This window comes from Festucalex cinctus, chromosome 6, assembly GCF_051991245.1.
Source record: "Festucalex cinctus isolate MCC-2025b chromosome 6, RoL_Fcin_1.0, whole genome shotgun sequence".
Taxonomy (NCBI): Eukaryota; Metazoa; Chordata; class Actinopteri; order Syngnathiformes; family Syngnathidae; genus Festucalex; species Festucalex cinctus.
The window spans coordinates 6,245,242-6,270,409 of record NC_135416.1 but is presented as its reverse complement, the minus strand read 5'-3'; the positions used below and the strand labels follow the sequence as shown (position 1 = coordinate 6,270,409).

The window sequence follows — 25,168 nt, the reverse complement described above, 5'->3', positions numbered from 1 at the left end:
TTTTAAAGGTGGTTTTTACCTTGGATATGCTTATTAAATGAGGATTTGATTTCTGCCACAAAAAAAGATTTTGTCACAGAAGTTATATATTTCATCACATAAATTGTATATTTTGCATCTCTTCTATGTAGTGGCAAATATTTCATTGTCTATAGCCTGTGACACTTTACGTCACCGTGTAGATCGGAGAACAAAGCTTTGTGGACCATTTAAAGGGGAGGTCAAGTAAATGCAATATTAATCAGAATGCTGTGTATAATTATACTGGTGAGCATTCTTACATATTATTGTTAGAAAATTTTGGATTTGACAATTGGAAAATTTCCACGGCACATCCATTGCTTATTCTTGTAAGAATTTGATTTTGGTTTTATCATTCAATGCCACAGATACTACAGTGTGCAGAACGAGACGATGACAACCCCCAGTGGTCAAAATTAATAACTGCAACTAATATGCATATTTGAAATATTTGCACAAAACTTTAAAATCTAAAATAAAATTTCAACTTCCTTGCAATATGATATAACAGACTTACAAATAAATTTTTTATTCCCCTCTTCAAATGCAGTATTAATTTTGAAACATTAGTGTACAAAATGCGCCTCATTTTTAATGAACACACACAGGTCTACTACACTACTGTGTTTTAATGTTGGCCAATAGCGATTTTTAGGTGCTACTTGGTGCAAAAGATTTGAAAGCCAATGCTAGAATGATAAACGAAGCAAGCGCACAAGTTCATTTGGATCCACATTGAAGCTGCCAGGATACCTTTGTTTGCTGTGTAATTGTGACGAGGCAACACCTTGAACAACATAGAAGCGAACACCTCGGCGTTGGCATCGACATTCAGAACATTCTAATCTGACTTGGACGGGAATAAATGCGAGGAAAAGGGGAAAAGAGGAGGAGAATAAGTAAGTATAGAGAGCTACATTAGCATTTCTCCACTAATGAGTTCATAAGAGTGACCCCTCTGGATGGCACATGAAAAGGAAGCATTCCTGCTGCGTTGTGACCTCAATTCACTTTTCTCTCACTACACAGATACTACATTTTGCATGGTATATTAAGGCAAAGTGTATATATACACACACATAAAGGGCATAAATTAACATCAGCACAATTTGCTCACCGGTCTTGCTATTTTAAAGGACAGTATACCATTACATATTGTGCGACTGGTCGACACTTATGTGTATGAATTGTTACCTAATGACGCGAGCCTGTTTAAAAACGCCTTTTTTAAACACAAACATTCTGCCACAAAAATGCAATGCTGTACTTTGGCACATAAAAGATGAATTCTCCCACAAAGATTGTCATGTTGCCACCTGAAGGTTATATTCTGGATCAAAAATGCAATATTAGTTTGTCAATAGCTATATTTATCTATTAGCTATATTCTGCCAAATTTGTAAATTGTTAAGGCAAAAAAGGAAAGGAGCCAATAAAGAAAAAACAATTAAGTAAGACTGAAAAAAAGGACAAAAATGAAAAGCACAAAAAAATGGAAAAAAAATGGAAACTGGATAGGAATGGAAAAGATTAATGAAAAGAAATTGGGAAAAAAAAATCCCACAAAAAAGCAATTTTTGTACATGAATATTGCTTTTTTTTGGCAGAATGCTTAAGACAAAAAAAGCATGTTGTCAGACTACTGTGAAAAGATACTGTGAACATGTACCAATGTTCAGTTCTTTTCTCAACAAAGTTTGTATCTGTTTAAAATTGGAGACTATTGTTACAAAATTCTCTTTGTTGGAACAACACAAAGTCGAAGTTGTCTATTATTGTCTCATCTTTAATCTGCTCTATTTTCACCACTGTGAAAAAAAAACACTTCAAACAAGAAATCCTGCTAATTGTCTGCAGTTTGGCGCCCCACTGCTGCTGTTGTTGAGTGCGCTGACTGGCGGTGGTGCGCTGCTACGTCACTTACCGGCTTGAGCTCAGAGGTTAATTCCCTCACACGACTTCATCCCTCCACCTGCTCTTCATCCGCTTCGACTTCCTTGATGTGAAAATTACAGCCTTGCGTCGGGACGGGAAACAAACGCCAAATTAGGATGAGAAGAGCCAGCAATTAAAAGTGTGATGAGACACCATTTATCAAAAAAAATGCAACTTACAACTCATTGGGGGAGGTCCGACTTAGGTGAGTGATCATCGTGCTGGGATTGGTAGGCGGCTTCATGAAGGGGAAGAAATTGTCTTGGGGGTACGGCAAAGGGAGGCAGACGTATGATCTGGTGATTTATGACCCCACTCATAGCCACACTATCATTATAATGAAACCATCTTGGCGGAAATGTTGCCGTTCGGAAGGAGATGCTGCAGGCGATAAATACACACGTGAGCCAAGTTCATTAGAACGCAGATTTTGTTTTATATGACAACAAACTTGTGGAAAGTTTCATCAAAAGTTGAACTATGAATGACATCGTAAAATGGCCGCAGTTTGCAGCCTTCTAAATGGAATGAAAACGTTGTAATATGTATGCTAGGCTTGCTTTGTTGGCAATGTGAAAGTGCATTGGTGACTGTGGCTTTCCTTGCCCAAATGTGAAAGCATTACAAGTACCTTTTTTTCTCTTTTACTCGAGTAAAGTGAACATTTCAGTGTATCATGGTGACTACGGTACATCTATTAGATGAACTATCAACAAAGCAAGTTCCATGGTGCCCGTGTGCAATCTCACCACATTTGCATGAATTCCTCCAGTCCGCTTCAGAGATGGTGGACGTCCCAGTTGGGCGACATTTGTAAGTAAACATCGTCATTGACTTCCCTCAAGGCTTCTGGGTCAGCGAAGTGCTAGACTGCCCATCAGTCTTCTGAGGTGAAAGAAGGACTTGGCCGCACACACGCACAGAAAAGACCTGTCATAAGACTTTCTTTCACAGATGACTTCTTTTCAGGTTGCAAACAGCCAGTACCTACAGTAAACCTGCTTGAACTATGTGAAACATTATTATAGTAAAATGAAACCTTTGAGCACCGATGAATGAGAAAGTTGTGATTTGTGCTGGTGGAATTTGAAGGTCACAGCAACAGGAGCGGAGTTTCTGCCAGAAGAGGACTTAAAAATTTTGCCATTTAGAGATATCCGTCTATCTAGGATTTATTGTTAAAATGAAGTTGCAATCAGACAAAATCTCAAAGGCAAATTGTACCACTGGTAATGAGCTCATAATGGCAGCAGCCTTCATGTGTCTTATGAGCAATAGTTATTGGCACAGTATACATGGTTTAAACTCTGAAGTAATTGACAAAATGACCGGACTACCAAATTTCAGATTGCAATTAAAACTGGATTCAGGCACAGACCTCCAAGGGGGGTGCAACCAAGCCTGAATTTTGAACATGTACCAGAAATCCTTTAAAATTTCCAGAAAAGATACCAATTCTTCAAGAAAAGACATTAGAAATACAAACCAAATTTGATGTTAAACGACTGTTTTTTGGAGCTCTTATCAACTCTGAATTTCTGAGGCTTACAAATTTCAACACATTTGTTTTGAAAAACTCTTGGAATGGCTGCTTCAAACTAAAACATCAAACTTCCTGTTTCTTTTCTGGGATGGCTTTTCAGACTTTTTTTGGGTCTACTGATAAATACTGCTAAATGACTGGTTTTGAGGGCTGTAAACCTTGTACAAACCGTGAATTTTGTCTGGCTACCAGAAAACCTTTAAGTTCTTTAGAAATCAAGCCAAATCGCGGAGAAAAGTTACTTTTTGAAGGATTCTAAGAATTGCTGCTTAAACCAAAATGGAAGACTTCCTGTGACTTTCCGGACACAGGTTATTGAGAATTTTTTGTGCATTTACTCTTGATAGACATGGCTAGTACGTTTCATGTTGCTATGTCAAACTGGCTTCAGGGACAGAAATCAAGGAGGCTGGGTTTTGGAGGTCTACCAAAAAGCCTTGAAAATGGTGCTTTATTTGGCCAAAGAATAATAAAGACGAAGGAGAAAGTGTACACTGTAATCGATCCATTCAGAGTGGCACAACACGGCTTGTTTATTGTGGCGCGCCACGACTACACTGAATGAGGCCGGGCCAGCGTCTCCACTGTGCTCTGTTTGTGTTGCATTGTTCAGGTCCAAAGGGGAAGTGGCCCAGTCCTGCGAGCGCACACGCACCGCCACTCCTTTCATCCCACTGTGTTATTGGAGAAAGCACGGAGCGTTGCATCAGAGCCCGCCGTGTCGGGGTCATGGGTCAGCATTGACCCCCCCCCCCAATCCCACTCCCTCATCCAGTTACTAATCAAGCACACGCTGCACCTCGCTGACCCTGCCCTCGCGTCTGTACCCGCTGGAGATCAAACATGGAGCGGCGCTACCTCTGGCCTGCTGTTATCAGCCTTGTTGTCCCATCACATCAACACGCAGGGAGAAACAGTAAACATCAGCTAGCCTGCTTGGATTCTCAGTGGACAGTGAGTGTTTGTGTGTGTGTGGAGTGTTATCAGTTCTTATCCAAATAGAAATTAATGTTACTCCTGGCTGTGGGAACCCATTGTGTCATTGTTTGGATTCCTTACATGGGAAACAGATATACTATATATGTTAGCCTCACGATCCTGCGGCTTTGTTCATAGATGTCAGTGGTTGTTTGTCTAAATATGTCCTGCAATTGACTGGCAAGAAGTCCCGCGTCCCCGCGTACAGAATATGGATGGATGGATGGATGGATGGATGGATGGATGGATGGAATTCTAATGGTCAAATGACTTTCAGCAGAATGTTGGGTCGAATGTCGAATTAATTCAATACTTCTAGATGTCAATTTTAGGTGAATGAGTTAAGAGTAGTATACTGTAATTAGTAGAAAACATCCATCCAAAATTCTTTTTTTCTGCACAATCGTCATTGTATCACTGCTGTAATAGTCACATCTCGCCATTATTTGCACAGCTGTTATTGTTCAGTACTAACTTGCATTGCTATTTGACTCTGTAGTACTTATGTGTTCAGTCTTAAATGTTGCTTTTGTTTAAAGTTGCTTGTTACTGGAATACTAGAGTGGCTCAAACTATCATAGACAAATTCCTTGTATGTTTTTACATACTTGGCCAATAAAGATGATTGTGAGTCTGGTGAAATCCCAAAGGAAGTCCGGTGACGCCAAACCCCTAACAGCCATGTCTCGCCCGCCATCTGCTTTACAAAGCTTGGTCACGAAAGGCCCTGTAAGGGTGTCCTTTTAGTACGAGCACACCTTGAAGGCATGTGGCAATAGTGGAATGTTGAGTAAACATTCACTCACGTACCAAATGTCCTTGTGTTTGAATGAAATGTACCAGGAAGACTTCAGCTTCAATGACCTTCCAAAGCCTGTTGCGCTCTCGCTCTCTCTCTCTCTCTCTCTCTCTCTCTCTCTCTCTCTCTCTCTCTCTCTCTCTCTCGCTCTCTCTACTTGTTTGTGACTTCCACCGTTGTTAATGTCATTCTCCCTCTTTTGGTTTCATTGCTCCCATGGAGTTGTTTTGGCGTTGACTCGGACTGATGGTCACAAACATGGTACCCCTGGGTAAAGTCTGTGTTTTCATCTCGGTCCAGTGAAGTCCTATTACCTTATTATATGTCCACAATTGCCAAATGGTGCTGAGGTCACCTTTTTACTGCAGAGCAATGGCGGAAACATAGGGTTGTTAATCTGATTTTCATCAAAAAGACTGCATACCAGGTGGCGAAGATTTTATTTATTTTAAAATGTGAGTATCGGGGGTGAGATTACCACAAACGATTGTGAGAAGTGCATATCTATTGGTTGACTGTCAATCTGTGTAGTATTTGAATGCTCGTTTGTTTATGATTCCTGCAACTGGTTGCCGACCAGTCAAAGGTGTACCTGGCCTCTTACTCAAAGTCAGCTGGAAAATTAATTTCAAACGAGAGCATTATTTCAGTGTATATACTTTTTATGACTTTTGTTTGGCGGTGGTTCATAAGAAGCAGATATTGTGAGATGTGTGTCACTCTTTGCAGAGAAGTCTGTAATTCAGTTGAAGTTGCTTGTGGGTTTTATTCTGCATCACACACAATCTTGGTGGCAGTTGCGGATACGTTCCAGGGTATGCAAAGTTATGACCAGAAATGTAAAATATGTGTCTTCCTTTCCGCAATACAAGTTTGGTCACACACAAACCGGACGTTTTACATGTAAACATGGCCCAAGCTAGATGTTAAATGAAAATGAATGTTTTTGCATTTTTTACTTTTATTTTTTTTTTTGTTCCTGATTCCATCAACATTTTCTAATAGACAGACTTGATTCATGCTATGGGAAATTTCCATACAATGCAAGCCCAACTCAAAATTTCTCGTCAAAAATGTTGCCTCTCTTTGTATTGTTATCGTACAGCTTCATTTACTTAATCCCACTTTTTATGTTACAAGAATCCCCCAGGTAATTTACATTACTTCTGTAAACACAACAATGTCCCTCAAGAAATGAACTTAATGAAAAGGGTATACATTGGTAAGTACATGCAGTCATGTACCTTCAACAGTTTCAATACTTGGGAACAACTCTCTGAGTATGAGAAGAGAGAGCACTTTATGGGTTACATTCAAACTTCATGATGATTTGGAGTGTTAAATGTGTGTGCTTAAGGCCTCGCTGCACACCGCTTGGCTTTGGTCCTAAGTAGCCAGAGTCTCAGTGCGATCAAGGAAATTACCCTCGGCCAGAGAGAAAACAGTGGATGAGCGCAGAGACATTTGGTGGCGTCAGAGTGCTTTGTTCTTGAAAAGTAAGGTCACGTTTTATGATTTCCGAGACAAGCAAGTGAGAAGAGGGGGATTCTGAAACACATATTTGTCACATTATTTCATGTACAAGAGAATACAAGACTTCCACCAATAGTAATTTGTCTATCAATCTAGTGTTAGAGTGAATTAGTGTTAGGGGAGCTGGAGCCTATCCTAACAGACTTTTGGACTGTTCGTCATTCAATCACAGGGCAGAGCCTCTCTCATGATGCCTGAAATTGCAAATGTCCAGGGCAAATGCATCTTGTGAATATAGACTATTTATGTTTAGGATTTTGTTAATGTTTACATGAACTGTCAAAACTGATTGAATGCTAACAAGCTTATCGGTTCTACAAAGCCGAAACAGACACAGTGATTGATTCCGAAACAGCACTGCTGAAAAGCCAAGGTCTCATCCATATGCTCTGTGTCTCTCTCATTTTGAGCAGATGACACTTTCTTAGCATACATTACACATGCATATCATCTCCACTAATCACACTATTTGTGATGGCTGATTGCGGTGTTGCTTAAGACTGGCTCCTTTGTGCTGCAGCTAATGATGTCCCTTTGTGACGGGGCCCGGGCGTGAGGGCTGAGGACACCGCTATAGACTCGAGAAGAGCTGTTGTGCACGGGTCTTAGTCTGACTGGCAGCTGCGATAATCCGCCCTTTGTATCTTCGGCAGGGCCCCACTGAGCTCCCCTGACAGGGACCGACGTTCCCGACTCCGGCAGACAGCCCAGATGGGCCGAATGACGCAGGGGAGGAGGAGGGAGAAGGACGTTTTCAAGGAGGGGAGAGAAGATCCACAAGAGGTGCAAGGATGGAGGGGGAAATGAGGAGCATCCTTAGATCTCTATTTGCAACGAGCTACATAAACAAATCAAATGGGCTGTAATATGAATGCCAGGCCAGTAGATGGCGATGAATTTGAAAAAGAAAACTGATCAGGTTTTTAACCCCCATTGTAAGAAACGAGGTTCCTTGGTTTACAACGGTCAAGTCAATTTAAAGGTGTATTCAAGGATCTTTTGTCACTGCGTCTTCAGGGTGGATCATCTTAATGATTGGTTCCCAATCCTGTCCATCAATCTGACACAACGACGTCGTGCGTGCTCGTTCCTAGCTGCACATGTGCACTTCGAGTGTTGCTTGTAGCATTTAGCTGATGAGCTTCGGATTCAGCCTTTTATTGTTGTAGTTCCACTGATCGCAAAAATGGCTGAGAGCCGCAAGAGCACATCCGTCTATGAAGTGAGGCTTTCCCCCGGACGAGCAGGAGAGCTGGTAGGATGGTCTTCCGTATGCACATTTTTTTCATTTTTTATCAAGTTTAGACTACTTTTAGAGAAGATCCTTGAGTACACCTTTAAGTTATACAACACCAATTAACAGCAAGATATCTCAAGAACTTATATATTTATATCAATATATCTAGGGCAGGGGTCTCCAAGTTCTGTCCTCGAGAGCCCCTATTCAGCCTGTTTTCCATGTTTCTCTCCATGAACACACCTGAATCATGATCAGGATCGCTATCAGGTGTCTGCAAAGCTTGCTGATTAGCTGATCATTAGATTCAGCTGTGCTGAAGGACGGGGACATGGAAAACAGGCTGGATAGGGGCTCTCGAGGACCGAACTTGGAGACCCCTGATCGAGGGAATATCACATAAAAACGTTTCAGACACACAAGAACATGTCACCCCAGAACCCTGCATCCGCTTTTCAAAATTCTCGGTGCGTCGTACTCATTCCATTCATGGCCATTCCAACAAGACTCTTGACAGACTGCCATTGAACACATTTACTTTTACTTAAGTATAAAGTATAGGGTTGAATCAGTACTTTACTTTTACCAGATTATCTGTACTTCTATGTAAATACAAGTGTGAGTACTTTTACTGTCCGTCACTGACATCTACAACCACTGGTAAAAGATAAAAAAAAAAAAAAAAGTGGTATGAAAGCAAAACTTTCCAGGGAGTTTGCGCTCGATTCACACAAGTCATGTTGGGAGCCCGCTCATGAGAAGCACTTCTTCGCGAACATGATGAAATGGTCCTTTAAAGTGCTCTCTGAGGGGGCCGGCACTTCAAGGGCTCCTCAGAACCCTTAGCACTGCCTTGTATCACCCCAGCGGGAAGAAGCGGGAGGAAAAAAAGAGGACCAGGGAGACAAACACGATGAGGGAGAAAGCTCTAAAACACAAGAAAAAAAAATGTGCAAAAGAGTCACAGATGAGCAAAAAGAAAGTTGAAATGAAAGAATATTTCTGAAGCGATCCTCTGATCAGACGAGATAAGAGCGCACTAAATTCAGCCGGCATTGGCAGTGCAGTTCAGTTGGTTTGCTTTTTCCAAACTCCACTGAACGTAGGACTAAGAGGCGAGGAGCGAGAGCAGCGTGCCCACCAGCTTTTTACTCGGGGAAAGCCTAATGAGTTCCTGTGGGATGCGTGCCGGCTGTCAGTCATCGTCATTCTCCTGCAGCTCGTCCTGCACATCCAGAACCAAGGGGCATGAAATAATTAAAAGATGGCCGCCGCGGCTTCGCGAAGGGAGGAAGTCGCAGCTTGTTTCGCTCGCTCCACTGAGAGGGAGGGTTGGGGCGTGGGGCATTTGAAGAAGTCATGGTGCCCGATCATAATTCATGGTGACAATGAGGCAATAGTGTTACAACCTATTGCGTAATGCAAACAATGAAAGAAAAATGGCGCGAGGAAGGTTGAAAGGGAGTGCCCGATAATGGCGCTGCAATACGACTTTATTTAAAGACAAAGAAACAAGTAGGATATTGATATATTGAGCTTATTGTTTGGTTTCTTTTAAAGAGATGGGTGGTGAGCATTAAGAGCATGAAGACTGCAATGAAGATATCAGTCATCTCATCCAGTCTTTCTCAACTTTGTTGAGCCAAGTCACATATTTCATATTGGAAAAATCTCACAGCCCACTCTGAAACGAAGATGTCACAAAAACCATAAGTACAGTAGTAGAATCATGACGATCTTAACCCCACTTACCGGTACTCAAAAATGTTTTCAGTGTGAACAGTGGCCCTGTTCTTCTATTCCGAAAGTTTTTTTTTCCCATACATAATCAAATCACGCTGTAATGGACAAAATGGGATTTGGGACTGGAAATGTGAACAAGGATGGAGCATTTGCAACAAATTATCACAACACCTTTCGCTTGAACCCAAAAAAGCAGGACTGGGCCGGGGAGCATCACAAAATGAGCGGCGCCTGAAACAAAGCTTTGGTAACATCTGCATGTGAATGGACGACGAGGGCTTCATGTAATTGCTGTGTGAGCGATGTAGAATCGGCAGGCTGTTATAGGGGAAGCTTTGAAATGAGATTTATTGACACGAATGAATGTGTAGTTGGCTCAGTTGATTCACAAAGGTTTCAACAAGGATGGTGTGCTCTTGCTTGTTAAGCGTAATAGAGGTACAGTAAGTGTGAACGTCCCGGAGCATTGTTACTATGCTCGGTCGGTGTGGCAGCAGACAACAAAAACGGATACACTCATTAAATGAGCTGGTGATAACTGCTCGCTGGCCACTTAAACATCACCATGGATCTCATGTATTTTCCCCCACACCAACCCCCCATTTCCACCTGCGCCGTCGAAGAAATTAGAGCCGTACTGTACAAGAAGCAACTATGTGTAGAAGTGAGTCAAATATAGGGGTGGTACAAAATGCTTGCTCTTGCTTTTGTGTACTATAAACTGGATTTAGAAGTAGGCTATTTCCTCTAGAGTACATTTACATGATTATGGCCAAGTAAATATGTCCACATAGAACATTACCAAAATGATCCATGTTTACAAACTGAAATAAAATGCATGTCAGGTCAGTAGTTGTAAAGAAACTACAACAACCCATGCACCAACTGCTCAGCCATACAGGAATGATATGACAAAGAAAAAAAGTCAGCTGAATACTTGTAATTATTATGTATTAAGATTAACACATTGACTGAAAATGCCTGATATTATTAGTATTAAGACAACAGGGCCCGGTCCAATTTTCCATCAATTAAGTTTACAGTATGCTATTGATGATTAACTTTAACTTTACACAAAAACAAAATATGAGCAGCTTGTTTTGCATTATACTCCCTTACCATACCAGATATGAACCAAACCATGAACATAAAACCAAGGCACATAGTGAAGTGTAATTTTTGGCATACTGTTACAAACTGTAAGAGATTTACAGTAAGTGGTTTCACCATTACATCCGCCCCCACGCCCCCTCGTCCCGACACATCCGCCCCCACGCCCCCTCCCCACCCCCCGATGGCAACCACAACTATGATTATACCCGTGATGAAAACAAGTTACCTAGATTAGATGGAAACGATAACAGTGTCTACTGCAAGTTAAAAATGTTAAAATGCCTTTTTTTTTTTTTTGGCTAATGTAGCCCCCTGCTAGAGGGTACCACAGCTTTCGGATTTCCGTTCCTCTCCACAAGTCAGTAAAAACACCCCCCCGTCCGAGGTTAATTGCGTGTCCATCTCTTAAACAAAAAGCATCGCATCCGTGTCGGTTTGTGCAAACATTTGGCAGTTAAGACGCGGCTGTCGATGCCAGGGGAGGTGGGATGGGCATCGGCTCAGGGGGGGGACGGAGAGTGAGGCTGGAGACGACAGCCAATGTTGGGCCATGAGGTGGGCCAGCGGACCTGGCTCGAGATCAGAGGCAGCGGTGTTGAGGACGCCAGGGAGCTGTAGGCAATGTGCCAGCGGTGATTTTCCGCGTTTCCCCCGACTGACAGGCCAGTAACAAAACTGATGCCGCGAGGAGATCATAAAATGTTCTAAACCTGTCTTCACAGTTATTTGAATGACTGCAATACCTCGGTAGAAAATTTGGTTTGCATACATTGTGTATCTAGAGGAAATTTTTGAGGGGACAAAAAAAATCAAATCCAATTTTAAGCATTTTATTTCCATCCATCCGATTTCTATAGTACTTATCATCATTAGGGTCAAGGGTGAGCTGGAGCTGAAGTGGGGGACACTTGACTGGTAACCAAACTAATCCTGTGGTGTTTTGACAAAACCTGCCACAGACATTATTAAGACAATTACTTTATATTGCAGAAAAATTTGTCTTTTTTTTTAACCTGGGATATTTAAAGTTGTTGGAGGGAATCTGTATTTGCTTTCCAGTCCAGTGTGCCACTATTGAAATTTTTCCATTATATCTCCATGTCTCGTCAACCTTGCAGTCTCTGGTGGTTTGGAGACATGCCGGGAGACTGTACGCTGCACTGTCATGGGCTGAGTGCTCCAGTTGAGGGCTCCTTTGATGGTGTTGGGGGATTATTCATCCTGTTCATTGGGCTGTGCGCGACTGTCACATTCACAGCCCACTCTTGACAAATAACCAATATTTGCCCATGCTGGAATTCTTGACACAGGCCCACTTTGATGTGTGATGTGTCATCCAGATAGTGATACATTATTAAGGGCATTATTAATTTGGAGTTGTGTTGTTTTTTTGTTTTTTTTTAACATGTTTTTGAGCAATATACTGTATATATCTCAATAAAATACAGGTGTCAGTATTTTTTACACAGAGGACTTCCACTCACCTGTCCAAGGATCACTATCTCAAATGTGGTATTGCCGTGTCAAACAGCCACTGCAGCTTCACACATTTGGATAACTAGATGAATGGCCAAGTTTGTGGAAGGTCTGGGACAGTGCCAATTTTGAGTGTTAAACCTCTGCTCATGCCCCTAACACCCAAGTAAAATTCTACTTTGGTTCTGTCTCTAATACTATCTCAGATACAGAAAAAAATTGCAGGCCAACTTCCACTTCCATCTAGTATCAGTATCTTATGCAGGATAACGAGCCAGATTAAATGGCCAGAGTCAAAGCGGCTACTGCTTGGAATGCAAGCCTGCTTAGCTTACTTGTCTACTTGTAAATTTAAATAATCTCCATCATCCTTCTTTCTCTCCTTGGTGGCACTTTTGTGGTACATTTAATTTTACAAACACTTAGATCAATCAGAAGCTGCTTGTAATGATCAAAATTCCACAGATCCGCCGTGTTCATAAGCCCCCCCCCCCCCCCCCCCCCCAAAAAAAAGACTTGATGTTGCCATCTGCTGGCCACAGGTTTTTGTTTTTTTATTATTATTATAACTTTTCCAGAGCAGAGCTGGCCAACACTTTTCTCGAGAAAAAAGATATTTGACGACAATTTCAGTCACTGGCGCTCTTCATTAGGGTTACCGTTCATGACAGTTCACATCAACGGCACTGAAAGAGTTAAAGATAAATGACTAGAAACGATTAGATAGAATGATAAGATAGATAGGGTTCGGGTCAGGTGAATTTATGAATACATTAACTGCAAATATATGGGGCAAATATATGAGGGATTACTGTGTATTTCCCTCCAAAATGTTTTCAATTTCTGAATTCGGGGTATTCAACGTTAGACGTTCTACTTCCATGCGTTGCTTAAATTAGAGAACGGCAAATTGGAGACACAATTAAGTGTGTTCCAAACAGCACTCAAATTAGACAGATGCTGCTGCCGAGTCTTGGTCAATGGTGCCATGTACAACGTGTGTTTGCAGACAGCAGGCTGGAGTCTTTTGGCAAACAAAGGCGTACTTTTCAACCAATCTAGGAGGCCACGTGCCAGTCTTTGAGGGTTGTGTGTGTTGGCTTTTTTTTTTTCTCTTCTCGGTCTCTGGAGGAATTCAGGGGGCATCTCCTTAATGGCAGCAGGATTGCTGCCGATGTGTAGGCGAGCGGCACGGCTCCACATCACCTCATTAGGGCCCCGGACTGGCGAGCTTGGAGCCACATTAAAGAGCCGCCGTGCCTTTCAACATGTGCCGGCTGCTCTCCCTTCCGCTGGAGCAAATGCATTTACACCCAAGGAGTTTTATCACCAAGGAGAACATTTGTACTATTTTGCTATGGTGTTTGATATCTACAGTTTTAAAGCTTGCAACTTTGTACTTTGTACTGTTCGGTTTACTGTAGTTGGGGTTTCTGGCACTAAGGCTCCCTCAATATTCATGAAGTGGGACTTTTTAAAGGAGAAAATTTGCACACTTTATCAACAATTTAGAAAAGTTCTTATGTGTCTTAATACTAATTATTATTATTTTTAATTCAGCAGTAGTACATACACTTCACTGTATATCTGTGACACATCGCCGCACAAATAAAGATAGCTTGCCTTTCCTCTTGCCAGTTATTAATGATAACAGCCACCTTGCACAATGTAATTAACACAAGAACAACACAAAACAATGATCTACAAAGTCGGGACGGCAAAGCAGTGTGAGCAACAGGCCAGCGGGTGGAAAGAGAGCAAAGGGAAAGGAATCTCGGCCAAGTCCCGCACAGTTGAAATGTCCTAGTGTGAGGACACCCTGACATACAGACCAATCACGGCGGCGGCTCCTCCTTTCTGACTCCAGGGATCAAAATAATCCACTGGAGTCCTCTTCACACACTCTTAAAAGAAGTGGCGGGATCTCCTCCTACCCCCGTCAGGTTTAACTTTAGAGGTTTCACCAGGTCAAGCCTCTGCTTATCGTTGTCATATTGATGAAACACCAGGTTAGCACCACTCCTTGTGTTTGGGCTCGCCTTTTTGAGATTAGTCTGCTTCCTTTTGCAATGCTTGGAAAGACGCCGGTGACTAGTGATCAAATTGCTGTGGGAATTACCGCACGGGAACACTCTCTGCGTTTGCGATTCAGACGGGGAAGTTGGTAAACAAGCAACCATAGGAGAGCTGTTTGGATGATAACAGGCTTCTCTTTAAAGTTGCGGGAATCAATATCCCACATGATGATAAACACGCGGCAATGAAAGAGTGATGATGGTTTGGAAAAAGCCCTGCGATGCGTGCAGCTCATTTCAATCAGACGGGGCCAGGGGAAGTCCACTGGGATGCTTCACTGATGTTTGTGTTAATGTGAAGATTATGTGATAAGAAAACATCCTAACAAGCAACAGGCTGAGAAACTTTGACAGAATTCCAAAGTTTTGGGAAAAATATAATGACTCGTCTTCTTCTTCAGTTCGGAGCAACGATTAATCAATAGATTGATCACCTGTTTTCTGAAACTCAGCCATGATTGGTTTTACCTGAGCAACTCTGATGTCTTTTTGAGTCAACAGCAAGTGGAAAAACTGTGTGAGATGGATAAAAACAATTTTGCTTGCTAATTCATATTGCACAAACACAATATTAATCAGAATGGCCAAGGAAACAAAGCTTTCCCCCCAATTTCAGCCTTTGCAATTTGAAAATTGCATTCTACAACATTGCAATGTTGATTTAAATTTGATTAATTACTCAGATCTAACTGTAATTCTAAAATAATACATTTTAATGACTATGTGACAACTGAAAATAGAATGGGGTGGGGTGAGGGACAGAAAAATGTCATGAAAATAAAATAAACAAGGGAGGGTGCAAAAGGTTTTTCTACTCAAAAGAGTCTGTCACAAGTGTCACATGCACTTATTTTCCTCTTTTCACCATTTTCAATTAACTTTGCATTCTGTGACTAAAAAAAGAATGAATATTTGATCTTTTTACATTCTCCCCCCGTGAACCTGTCACCAGCGAGCCTTTGATGCCGCGAGACACCCATTGTGCCGTCGTAGCACTGCGGGATACGCAGCGTACAACTCTGCAATGGAGGGAGAACACGAGAAGGTAAACACTGGTCTCCTGCTGATGTGCCCTTAAAAACAATAACTTAAGATTGATATAGCGCCTTTCAAGATGCTATATCTCCACTGAGTATCAGGATGTTGTAGAGTTAGAATTTATTTAGAAAGCAATGTGGAGAATACAAAAGGACAGTGGTAAACTCATTTGTTGAGCTTTAATTTCTTGAAGCTGTAAGCAAGATTTTCTGCCTCTCTCTAGCCTTAACTTAACTGACGGGTACAGTCATATTGAACAATTTAGCGTATTTAATGAGCCTATTGTGCATGTTTTTTTTTAATGTGGGAGAAAGCCAGAGCCACCCAAACAAGGAGAGAACATGTAAAATCCACATTGGAAGGTCGGAGCCGAGATCTGAACCCGAATCGCAGAACTGCAATGCAGACATGCTAACCACTAGGACATTTAACTGCCTCAATTTCTCCATATTCGTCATTTTTATCTTTTTTTTAAGCAATGTTGTAATTTCGTTTATATGATATTACTACCACATGGCTGTAAGTGTTTTTGAGCATCTCTGCATAACTTCACGTGCCTGCGTACGCGTGCTCATACAAGAGTGCGACGACACAGCTGTGCAGGAGGTCTGCACAGTCTCAACTCGTGGAATTCCCCTCATTGAGATCAAATGGAGGGAGAGATATATGGCCTCACGCTGCCTTCCAATTAATGCTTCACCTGGATTCCATGAGAAGATGAAACGTGATCATGTAGGGGACTGACAGGGCAATAAAGTGATAAAAAAAGACTTTATGGGATTGTTTGAAAAAGTTTTGTGTGACGCAAATACACCCATTCGTCCATTTCCTATAGCGTTTAGCCTCATTAGGGTCATGGGAGAACTTACAGCCTATCCTAGCTGACTGCGGGGATAAAGAAAGCATACCTTACGCTCTGGACTGGTGGCCAGCTTTCGAGCACATACTATTCACTCACATTCTATGGACAATTCTGTGTTCTTTCATACCTCCCACCAAGCATTTACATAACCAAGAGTTCTGTTGTATTTGTTTAATTTTATTCAGCTGTTTTTCATTGTAAAATTGGTACATCAAAATGTATTCATTTACCTCTGTAATACTTTTTCTCATTACATAATTCAATCTGTACAATTAAACATTTTGTAATTCATTGTATTACTTGGTTAATTATTCATAATCTAATTATATGCAATATAGCCAGTAAATAGTGGTTTGCACATCTGCAAGACTAATTTGGAGTAATCAATGAACCTAACATACAATACTGACCCTTACACTAACTCTTACTGGTGATTCGAATCCAGAACCTCAGAAATGAGAAGCAGACATGCTAACCACTATCACATCATGCTGCCCCGGGATACAAACCTGTAACAAAAATGTTGATTCTATGCTCCAGATTACAAAAATAGAGGTAAGCACAGTCTCATGGAAAGAAAGCGGAAATTGAGCCGCCTAGTTAGTCATAATTGGCTCATTTTGTTTGTAAGGTCACGATAGCACTTAAAGCCTCTTTGGATGCTTTCCCGCCGAAACGCAACATGCAACACAGGCGGCCCTTTTGTGTGCCAGCTAGCGCTGATGTGCTTTCTGTTTCCATGCCAACACACTTTCATCTTTCATCTTTCTTACGAGCTCATCCTACGCTCGAGATGAATTAGGTTGGTTACAAATTCTTTTGAAGTGCGCACACGACCCCTCCCCACACCACCACCACCACCATTTGCCGCCCCTCTTCAGCAAAACAAAACAAAAAAAAAACCTGCGCGGTGCTACAAATGTAAGCCCGTAATCTCGCTCGTTTCAGCTCCTTTGGCAAACGGGCGACGGCGCCACGGACGGGATATTTACACTTAATTTCTATTTGGAAGACGTCCCTTGCTCCTTCCATCTCTTAGCTCCCATTTTCTGCTGCTGTCACACAATTCACTTTCCATTATGAAGACGCTCGTTGAGAGGGTTGCATTGAGGATTGTTAATGATCTTCAATTACCGCGATGCCGGTTCCCGAGGGGTAAAAAGGAAGGTGGGGGTCTCTTAAGGATCAAAGGTTTTAGACCTGAAGAGGACTTCGTTCTCCTTGCAGATGCATTTAGTCAAGATGCTCGGCTCAATTCTGCCCGTGGACACAAAAAGGCAATTTCCAGCCCTGGGGTATGTATGCCGGTAATGGAGGTCGAGAGACATCTGAGAGAGAGTGGCTGCAACCTGGGCCTATTGAGAGATCACCGATAAACACTTCAACTCTGCTTTAGTCCGTGTTATTTTATTTTGAGCTTGACTTAATTAGCTTAGGGCTTCAATTGTTAACAAGAGGGGGTCATGAGCTGACATATTTTGAGGAGATGGAGTGGAAGGTCAGCATAATAAAATCCAAAAGTAATCCTTGAAGACAAACCCTATGGAAAAATATATTGGTAGGTCGGACCAAATCCGTTTCAGGGTGAAATTATCACCTGTATTTCACCAATTTAGGCAATTGAGTAACATTTTAACATTTTTGAAATTGCAACAAGTGTACAAATTAGTTAATCATGTAATATTAAAGCAATGCTAGCACGCAACAACAAAGACTGCCTGGACTTATCTTAGCTAACAAAGAGGATACCGGCATTTTCTATTCCATTTAGTCACATTTTACATTCTTATAAGTCAAACAAGTATAGATGTGAGTTAATGACTGTCACAACAACACTCAGCATTCAACACCAACAGATAACACCTGCTAAAACTAGATGATCGGCAGCGATGAAAGCATTTAAGAAAATTGCCTGGCCTTCTCTTTGTTGTTAGCTACATTTGCTGATATAGAGTGAAGACGAGCATATGCACAATTTGGCAGTTGCAAATTAATGATTATTTATTTATTTTTTTGGAAACCTAACCTTCGTAATCACTGAAAAATTTACCTATTCGCTGTTTTGGTAATCAGTCCAAAGCCGTGTAATATAAAAAATATTGCTTTGGCGCTGTATTGTGGCATCTTGGCACCAAAGAAACTTCATTTAGTCAGGCCATAACCGTGTCAAATAGAAAAAAACAGCTCTTGGCCCAAAATCTTAGATCTATAACTGGCACGCCACTAAAACACCGGACAAACACTGGACACTCCATTGAGACACGCTTACTACTTTCAATGTGAATATGCCTACTTTACACAAATATTGATTAAACATTAGTCTTCCGCTGAGTTCTAGTAGGTAATGTAAGGTTGTTGAAATTCGTAAACGCCTCATGTGAAAAACATTCTACAGCACAACATTTGAATGCTATTTTTTGTCTGCGTTGAATTGTAAGAGCTTTATAGACACTTCTATCAAACTTTGGCCCTATTCAGAAACACGTTTCATTTTGAACTCCTCACTGCAATAAACTTAAAGTAGCCTCAAACGGACTCCTTTTGTCCCGAGTGGCATCAAACACACTAGCTGGGTGTTCTTTTGAAGCGCTCCCGATGCGAGACAAGAACGCGATGTCTGCAGCTTCGCATCCGAACGCAAAGGTCGTGATTCCTCCTGAAACAAGTTGGCCGTTTTAAAACATGCGGAGATCAGAGCGAAGGAAGGTTTGCGCAGGTCGACGATTCATCTCTCGAGGTAGGTGAAGGAAAGTGTTGTCTTCTTTCAACTTACGTCACATGCAGATCAATGAAAACACATAAAAAAAAATAAAAAAAAGCAAACTAATGTGTGTCTTTTAGTTTGAAATACAAATGCTGGAAGAGCTTGGTTATTATTGGAAGCACCGACTGCTCTGTGATGTTCTCTACCCAAAATGCTTAGCCTCTAATTATATCCCCGTCAAACGGCGACAGCTTACGGACACAAGGGCGAAGCATATATACTGTTTGACAAAGACAAGGTACTACATACACACGCTCACGAACACACACTAATTCTGTGAAGGACAGTACATTTTGGTACTTGGTACCTTACCAGACTTAATCCACGTCTTAATACCGCCACTATTGTGGTAATTATTGAAACTAAACGCAATATGAAAGCACACAACTGTGCCACATCATTTGAAGCAGTTCAGAATAAATGTTTTTAAAATAACAGCAAAAATTTAAAATATTGAAATAAAATGCATCATACTCAACAGAGATTCTGATTATTAGATGTGTTCTGCTGGTTAAAACAAACAAACAATTGCTAATTTAATACAATACAATTAATTAAAAAAATATATTTTGGCCAGCCCAGCATTACTGATTCTTAAGGTTGGCTCTGACTGGACAAAATAATCAATCAATCACACGTACAAGAAGCAGAAATGAAGACAATACACTAATGGGACTGAATTAATACAATCCCATGGAACTAATAAGAATTTAAGGTTTTGAATGTATCATAGGTCAGTGCTTCTGATAGTGTTTAGGCCAGCAGAGGAGGCCTTCCTGGCCCCAACTGTCCACCACTGCACAAATCCTGTAAACCAGGGAAGATCAACTCGTCAAATGCTGAATTATGCCGTACACAAAAATGAGAAAATTCCGTGGCCAGCCTTTCAAAACTGGGACTGTGTGGTAATTTCCTTGATTGGAACACAATTTCTCAGGCTCAATTAATTCTCGTCTGATTCACAATGTATTACGGGAAGACTGATTTATTTGGGTTAAGCTTACGCAGAATCGTAAGGAGGCTTTAGCAGCAGAATGACGTTTCATTGCACGGAGGGGAGAAAATATCCATGCGCGCTGGGAAAAAGCCGTTAAAGGCGCATGAAAGGAGCCAAGGGTGATATTATAGCCCGACAACATTTGGTTAATTGGAGATTGGTCATGGCCTGTAATATTTGACTGTAATCTGAAGGGCCTGTGAAAGCGAGAGTGAGCGCTTGGCGAGGAGGGAGATCAGCACAAGCTGTGAGGAGCAGCCAGTGATAAGATTAAACCCATTCACATGCTGCAAATGGGGAAAAAAAACAGCAGCTCCTCTTTATCAGCCTTATTGCTTACATCCTTGGTTCCTCAAGCTTGTTTTCATGCAAATAACCACATAAGAAACGCCGCAACAAATGCAACAATAACCTCCGACATGCTGCAACATACATCCAATATGTTCTAGAATAGAATAACATCCGTTCTGGCCTTATTTTCCTCCCCGTTGCTGTGCAGAAGCAAACTGACTCATTATGAACTTCAAAGACACAGATAGGAGTTTTAATTAAGAGAAATGCTGAGGAGCTGTGCAGATAAGTAACACCCCGCTCCCCACCGTTGCTAACCCTCACCCGCTTCATTTTCTTCCCCGCAACCCCCTTTAGCTCAGCCCCACCCCTCCGAGCTCCGACAACATCATTAGGGCATCACTGAAGGCTGGCAGAGCGCAGCGGTCGACCGTCACAGCGCCCCGTGAAACAGCTCTCTGCCTGGCTCGGTGGTGCTAATCCCAGTATCACGGTTCCTTTGTGTTGACGCCGAGTGACACTGTGCATTTTTCCGTGTAAATGTGCAAACAAACATGGGATTATTGCATCACTGCTGCTTCTATTGAGGAAGAGAACCAAGAAAAGTGCAGCATTAATCTGCCAGGAACTTTCCATAATCCCCAATATCAATCCACCAGTTTTCTATGCGTTCCTGCATTCTGGTCCTGAGCCACTCCCAGTTGAGACCTTGGACTGGTCCTAAGTCAATCACAGGATGCATTTCCGTTTTCTTTTCGCTAAACTAAAGTATTGTGTCGTTTGTGAAGGACGCAATTTTAAACCTGAATCTCTAGAACATATTGAATGGAATTACTTCACAAACAGACTCTTTCCTTTCTCGGCTCAGTTGAGCTCAACCGTAAATCAGTGCCGCACCAGGAACTTGCAAACACCTGCGCGTGAAGGAGGCAGCTGGCTTTATGGGCGCAGTAGCTACGATGGTGAAATTGGTCTGTTGTACAAAAAAGATTTGGGACTGCTGCCTTGGAGAACTGTACCAAATCAGCTGATCGCGCCAACCCCAAACTGTTAGCAGTGACGGTGTGCTAGCTTGACTGGCGCAATGTGCAAGACCCGCTCTCATTATTTGCATTTACAAATCAAAATTTTACAGACTCCCGGACCGCAAGCCATGCCACCCAAACAACAAACCATTCAACTCACCTTTATAGTACACCTATGAACAATTAAAATCTTCAACGAATGGGAAGAAGCAGGAGTACCAAACAATAAAGGGGAGAAAATGCAATCCATACAGGAAGGCCAGAGTTGGAATTTGAAACCCCAAAACTCAAAACTGTATTAACCATGAAGGCTTACTGTTTCCCCAGTGACCCTACCAGTAACCTAAAAGACCCCCACACCCGCATGTCCTTTTTAGACTTACAGAACTAAAGGCGTGCCATGCCTTAAGTTAATTTTGAATATATACATGAAATCTGTATGTCGCTGGCACGGATAAATGTCCAAAAAATACATTATTTGTTGTATATAAATAACATTTACTCTGAGTCAAATTGGATACGTCCCTGCAGTACATCTGATATTCTCTCATGGCACAATAAAGTGTCATGGAATAATGGTTGGGAATCACTTGAAGAGATTTCTTACACACAATTTGCCAATTCCCAAAAGTCATTTGACATCAGACTATGTGCCGAACCAGATGAGTTGAGCTGATGCTCACATCTCATATGGCTGCATATACACGCCGGAGTACATAGGGCGAGCACTCTGTTCCACCCACACACCCTGGCCCATGAGTCAATGTAGATCAGTGGTGGTGCAGAGAAATGTGCCCCCTTCAGGGAGGGCCTGATGTCGGAGAGATAAATCGTAGACAGCAGCATGCTGGGAGCGCACAGCGCATAGAGGCGCAAATATATTCATCTGCGTACAGGCCAATCTCCCGCTCGTGCTCGCGGGCAGGATCCTTCAGCACGTTGGATCCCACGTGAACATCAAACCCCTCCAGAGGTGCTGCTCTTTTGTCTCCAGGTAGTGCTGCTTGGCATCCTGCCCACCGCCTAGCGCTTTTATGTGGCCAGGGAATTATCCTCCCTCTGTGTGCTTTTGCGCTGGAGTGTGACGCCTTCACAGGTACTCTCTTTCATATCTTTTTTTCTATTTTGGCCCACGTCCAGCCAGTCTCACACAGGTGGCTGTTCTCCCGCAGGCTCCTTGAGCAAGCCAATGCCGTGGACCAGACTGCAGCCAAGCGACTATTAACAGAAGCGCCAGAGGACCATAACTCTCAAGACGGCTGCACTCGCAGTTAAGCGGTGAAGTGTCGGGAAGTGGTTTGACATGCGCGCGAAGCTTGCGTGTGCTGTAAATCACTGAGGCTTTTTAATGTGCACCGCCAACATGAGTCAGAATCCCAAAGAGTTTTAACGTGTGTTCATGCGTGGCCACTTGTTTGCCTTTCTCCTGTGTTTTAGTTTTACTTGTGCAAGAAGAAAAATTGAAGGTACAACCTTGTAGAGCGCCACAGCCTGCTTATTTTGGGGCAAACATGACAGTGTTTCGCAACTCTTCAAAGAAGGCAGCATAAGACTTGGCTTATGCGTAGATCCCCACCGTGAATCAATCTTAAAAGCTTTTCCATTCCGTAAACCTCCACTCTGAGGATGGTGGCTGACTTGAGCCCAACAAAAGATCATCATAGCTTTACCGCAAGATAAGTGCTCAGGACGCTCTGTTGCTGTGTACAAGCAGTGTAGTGCTAGTGGCCTGTGGAGGTGGCAAAAGTGATCTTTTCTTAACTAGAGGTACAGATATGTATGTAAAAAAGATTCTGGTAAAAGCACAAGTACCTGGAAAAAGTAGAAAGTCTCTGAAAAGTACTTGATTACAAAAGTAAGAAACATTCAAATGTATTTTCGGGGGGTGTTGATTATCAGTTTTTCGCTATTTGGAGCAGAGCTCCGTCTCACTGTATTGTTTTGGTGGTGGAACATGGGATTGAGGATCATCCCAACACTTCTGCAGGACCCTTCCACGAAGTCCGCAAAGCCGTTCCGAAATAGGAACTCACTTGCAGGTCCCAAAATCTTGATGGCATGCACTAGTGTCTTTATAGTTTTCCCCGATGTCCCAGTCCCAAAGCCGTGCAGGTATGTTTATGCTGCCAAAGAATGGGCCTGCAGAAGAGGCAGCACCTGGCCTCCATCTCAAGCGGCAACAGCTGGATGCCGTCTGTTGATAGTGGGCTGCAGCTGGACGAGACGCTTAGCCATTGTTCCCCCATGCGGAAACGGCTGTAAAAATCCATGTGCTTAGATGACAATGGGGTTGGATTGATGTTGTTGAAATCTGGTCTAAAAGGTACAGATGGATGTAGAGATAAAAAGAAAGGTGTTTTAACCTAGATTGTAGTTAAGTGTTAATCATTAATTCATCCAGTGAACCATCCATCCATCAATCCATCCATCTTCTGTAGCATGTGACCTTATTAAGGTTAGTCGTGAGCTGGAGCCTGTCCTAGTTGACGTTGAGCAAGTTTTAAACAAACAAAAGTAAAAAAAATAAAAATTAAAATTAAAAAAAAAAAATACAGTTCAGAATGGAACAACAAAAAATGTTAAGGAAAATACAGTATAGTCAAAAAAATAGGGTAAAACTGGTCAAAGCAGTTGGGCATCTGACTATCTCTCCTCCAGATTCATATTGACATTTTTGTGCGTTTTCTTTTGCTTTTCCTTGTGTGTATCCATTTTCACAAGGCTATTCAGTGATAATAAAACAAAGTGAAAAATGGCAATGATGATGATAACTAACTGCAGAAAGTGGTAAGGTGACTTCTTCAGATGTAAGGTTACACGTTTTACTGTTGACAGCCACTCATCTGATATGACAAAATGTTTCAAAAAATGTTTTTAAAGTCATCAATTGTATGGTATTTCAAGTTTTATGGTGGAAATGTTCAGCTACTGGAAGTCTTTCCATTCTAATTTTTTTGTTTTTGTTTTTTTTTTAAATGAAGAAAGCGAAAGGTTCAGCAGCCTTCTGAAATTAATTGCCTTCTACTTCCAGGAGCCAAGAGAGAAATTTCAGCCTTCTGATGTGGGATTTTATAGGCTGAAATGAAAAGAAAAACAAAAGACCTCATCTAATGATTCCTATATGGTAACACGGAGTTGGGATAACTTTCCAAATAATGCAAAGCAGAGCCAACTCATGCTGGCTGCACTGTCTCAGTAACGGGCGACCGAAAAAAAAAAAAAAAAAGATGTGAGACATCACTTATGGTTGCTTGATCACGCCATTGCCTTAAGTCAATATTTCTTCCAAAATAGAAATCCATTCTCCCACCCCTTGGTTGGCTTTGATGTGCAGTGTCTGGGTCTTACATCAGACACTGAGGTCAACGCCTGAAAAGGCAAGTCAATTTTCTGACAGACATCAGAGGGAGAGGCTTCTCCTGCGCAGGTAGTGAAGGGCCATGAGAGCCGGACCTGCATCGAAAATCTCTTCATCTGTCTGATCTGACTGGAAAAGACAGATGGGACCGCTCCGACAAAGCGGGCTTGTTGTTACGTTGGTTATTCATGCAGATTTACGAGGGAGAGCACGAGCAGTCAAGATTCGACAGCAAAAATGACTCTGGTAGCGTGTCCACCAGCAGGAGCCGTAAAGGTTTTTATATGTCATTACAACAAAAGGTAACGAGGCAATGGTCAGTAAACTATTCAAGATATTGGCAATTTCTTCAATGTCTGGTCATGCGCATAATGTTAAAA

At 42.0% G+C, this 25,168-nt stretch overlaps 1 protein-coding gene across 3 annotated transcripts in view; it reads right to left on the bottom strand.

The window, feature by feature from the left end:
* The window catches only part of lef1 (lymphoid enhancer-binding factor 1), a 98,161-nt gene that overhangs the window by 56,491 nt on the left and 16,502 nt on the right, over positions 1-25,168 (bottom strand). For all 3 annotated transcript variants that reach the window (XM_077523511.1, XM_077523513.1, XM_077523512.1), the window contains exons 3-5: positions 2,706-2,841; positions 2,136-2,337; positions 1,946-2,037 (exon numbers count right to left, since the gene is read on the bottom strand). The gene's annotated coding sequence lies outside the window, so the exon portion shown is untranslated. The remainder of the gene's footprint in view (positions 1-1,945; positions 2,038-2,135; positions 2,338-2,705; positions 2,842-25,168) is intronic.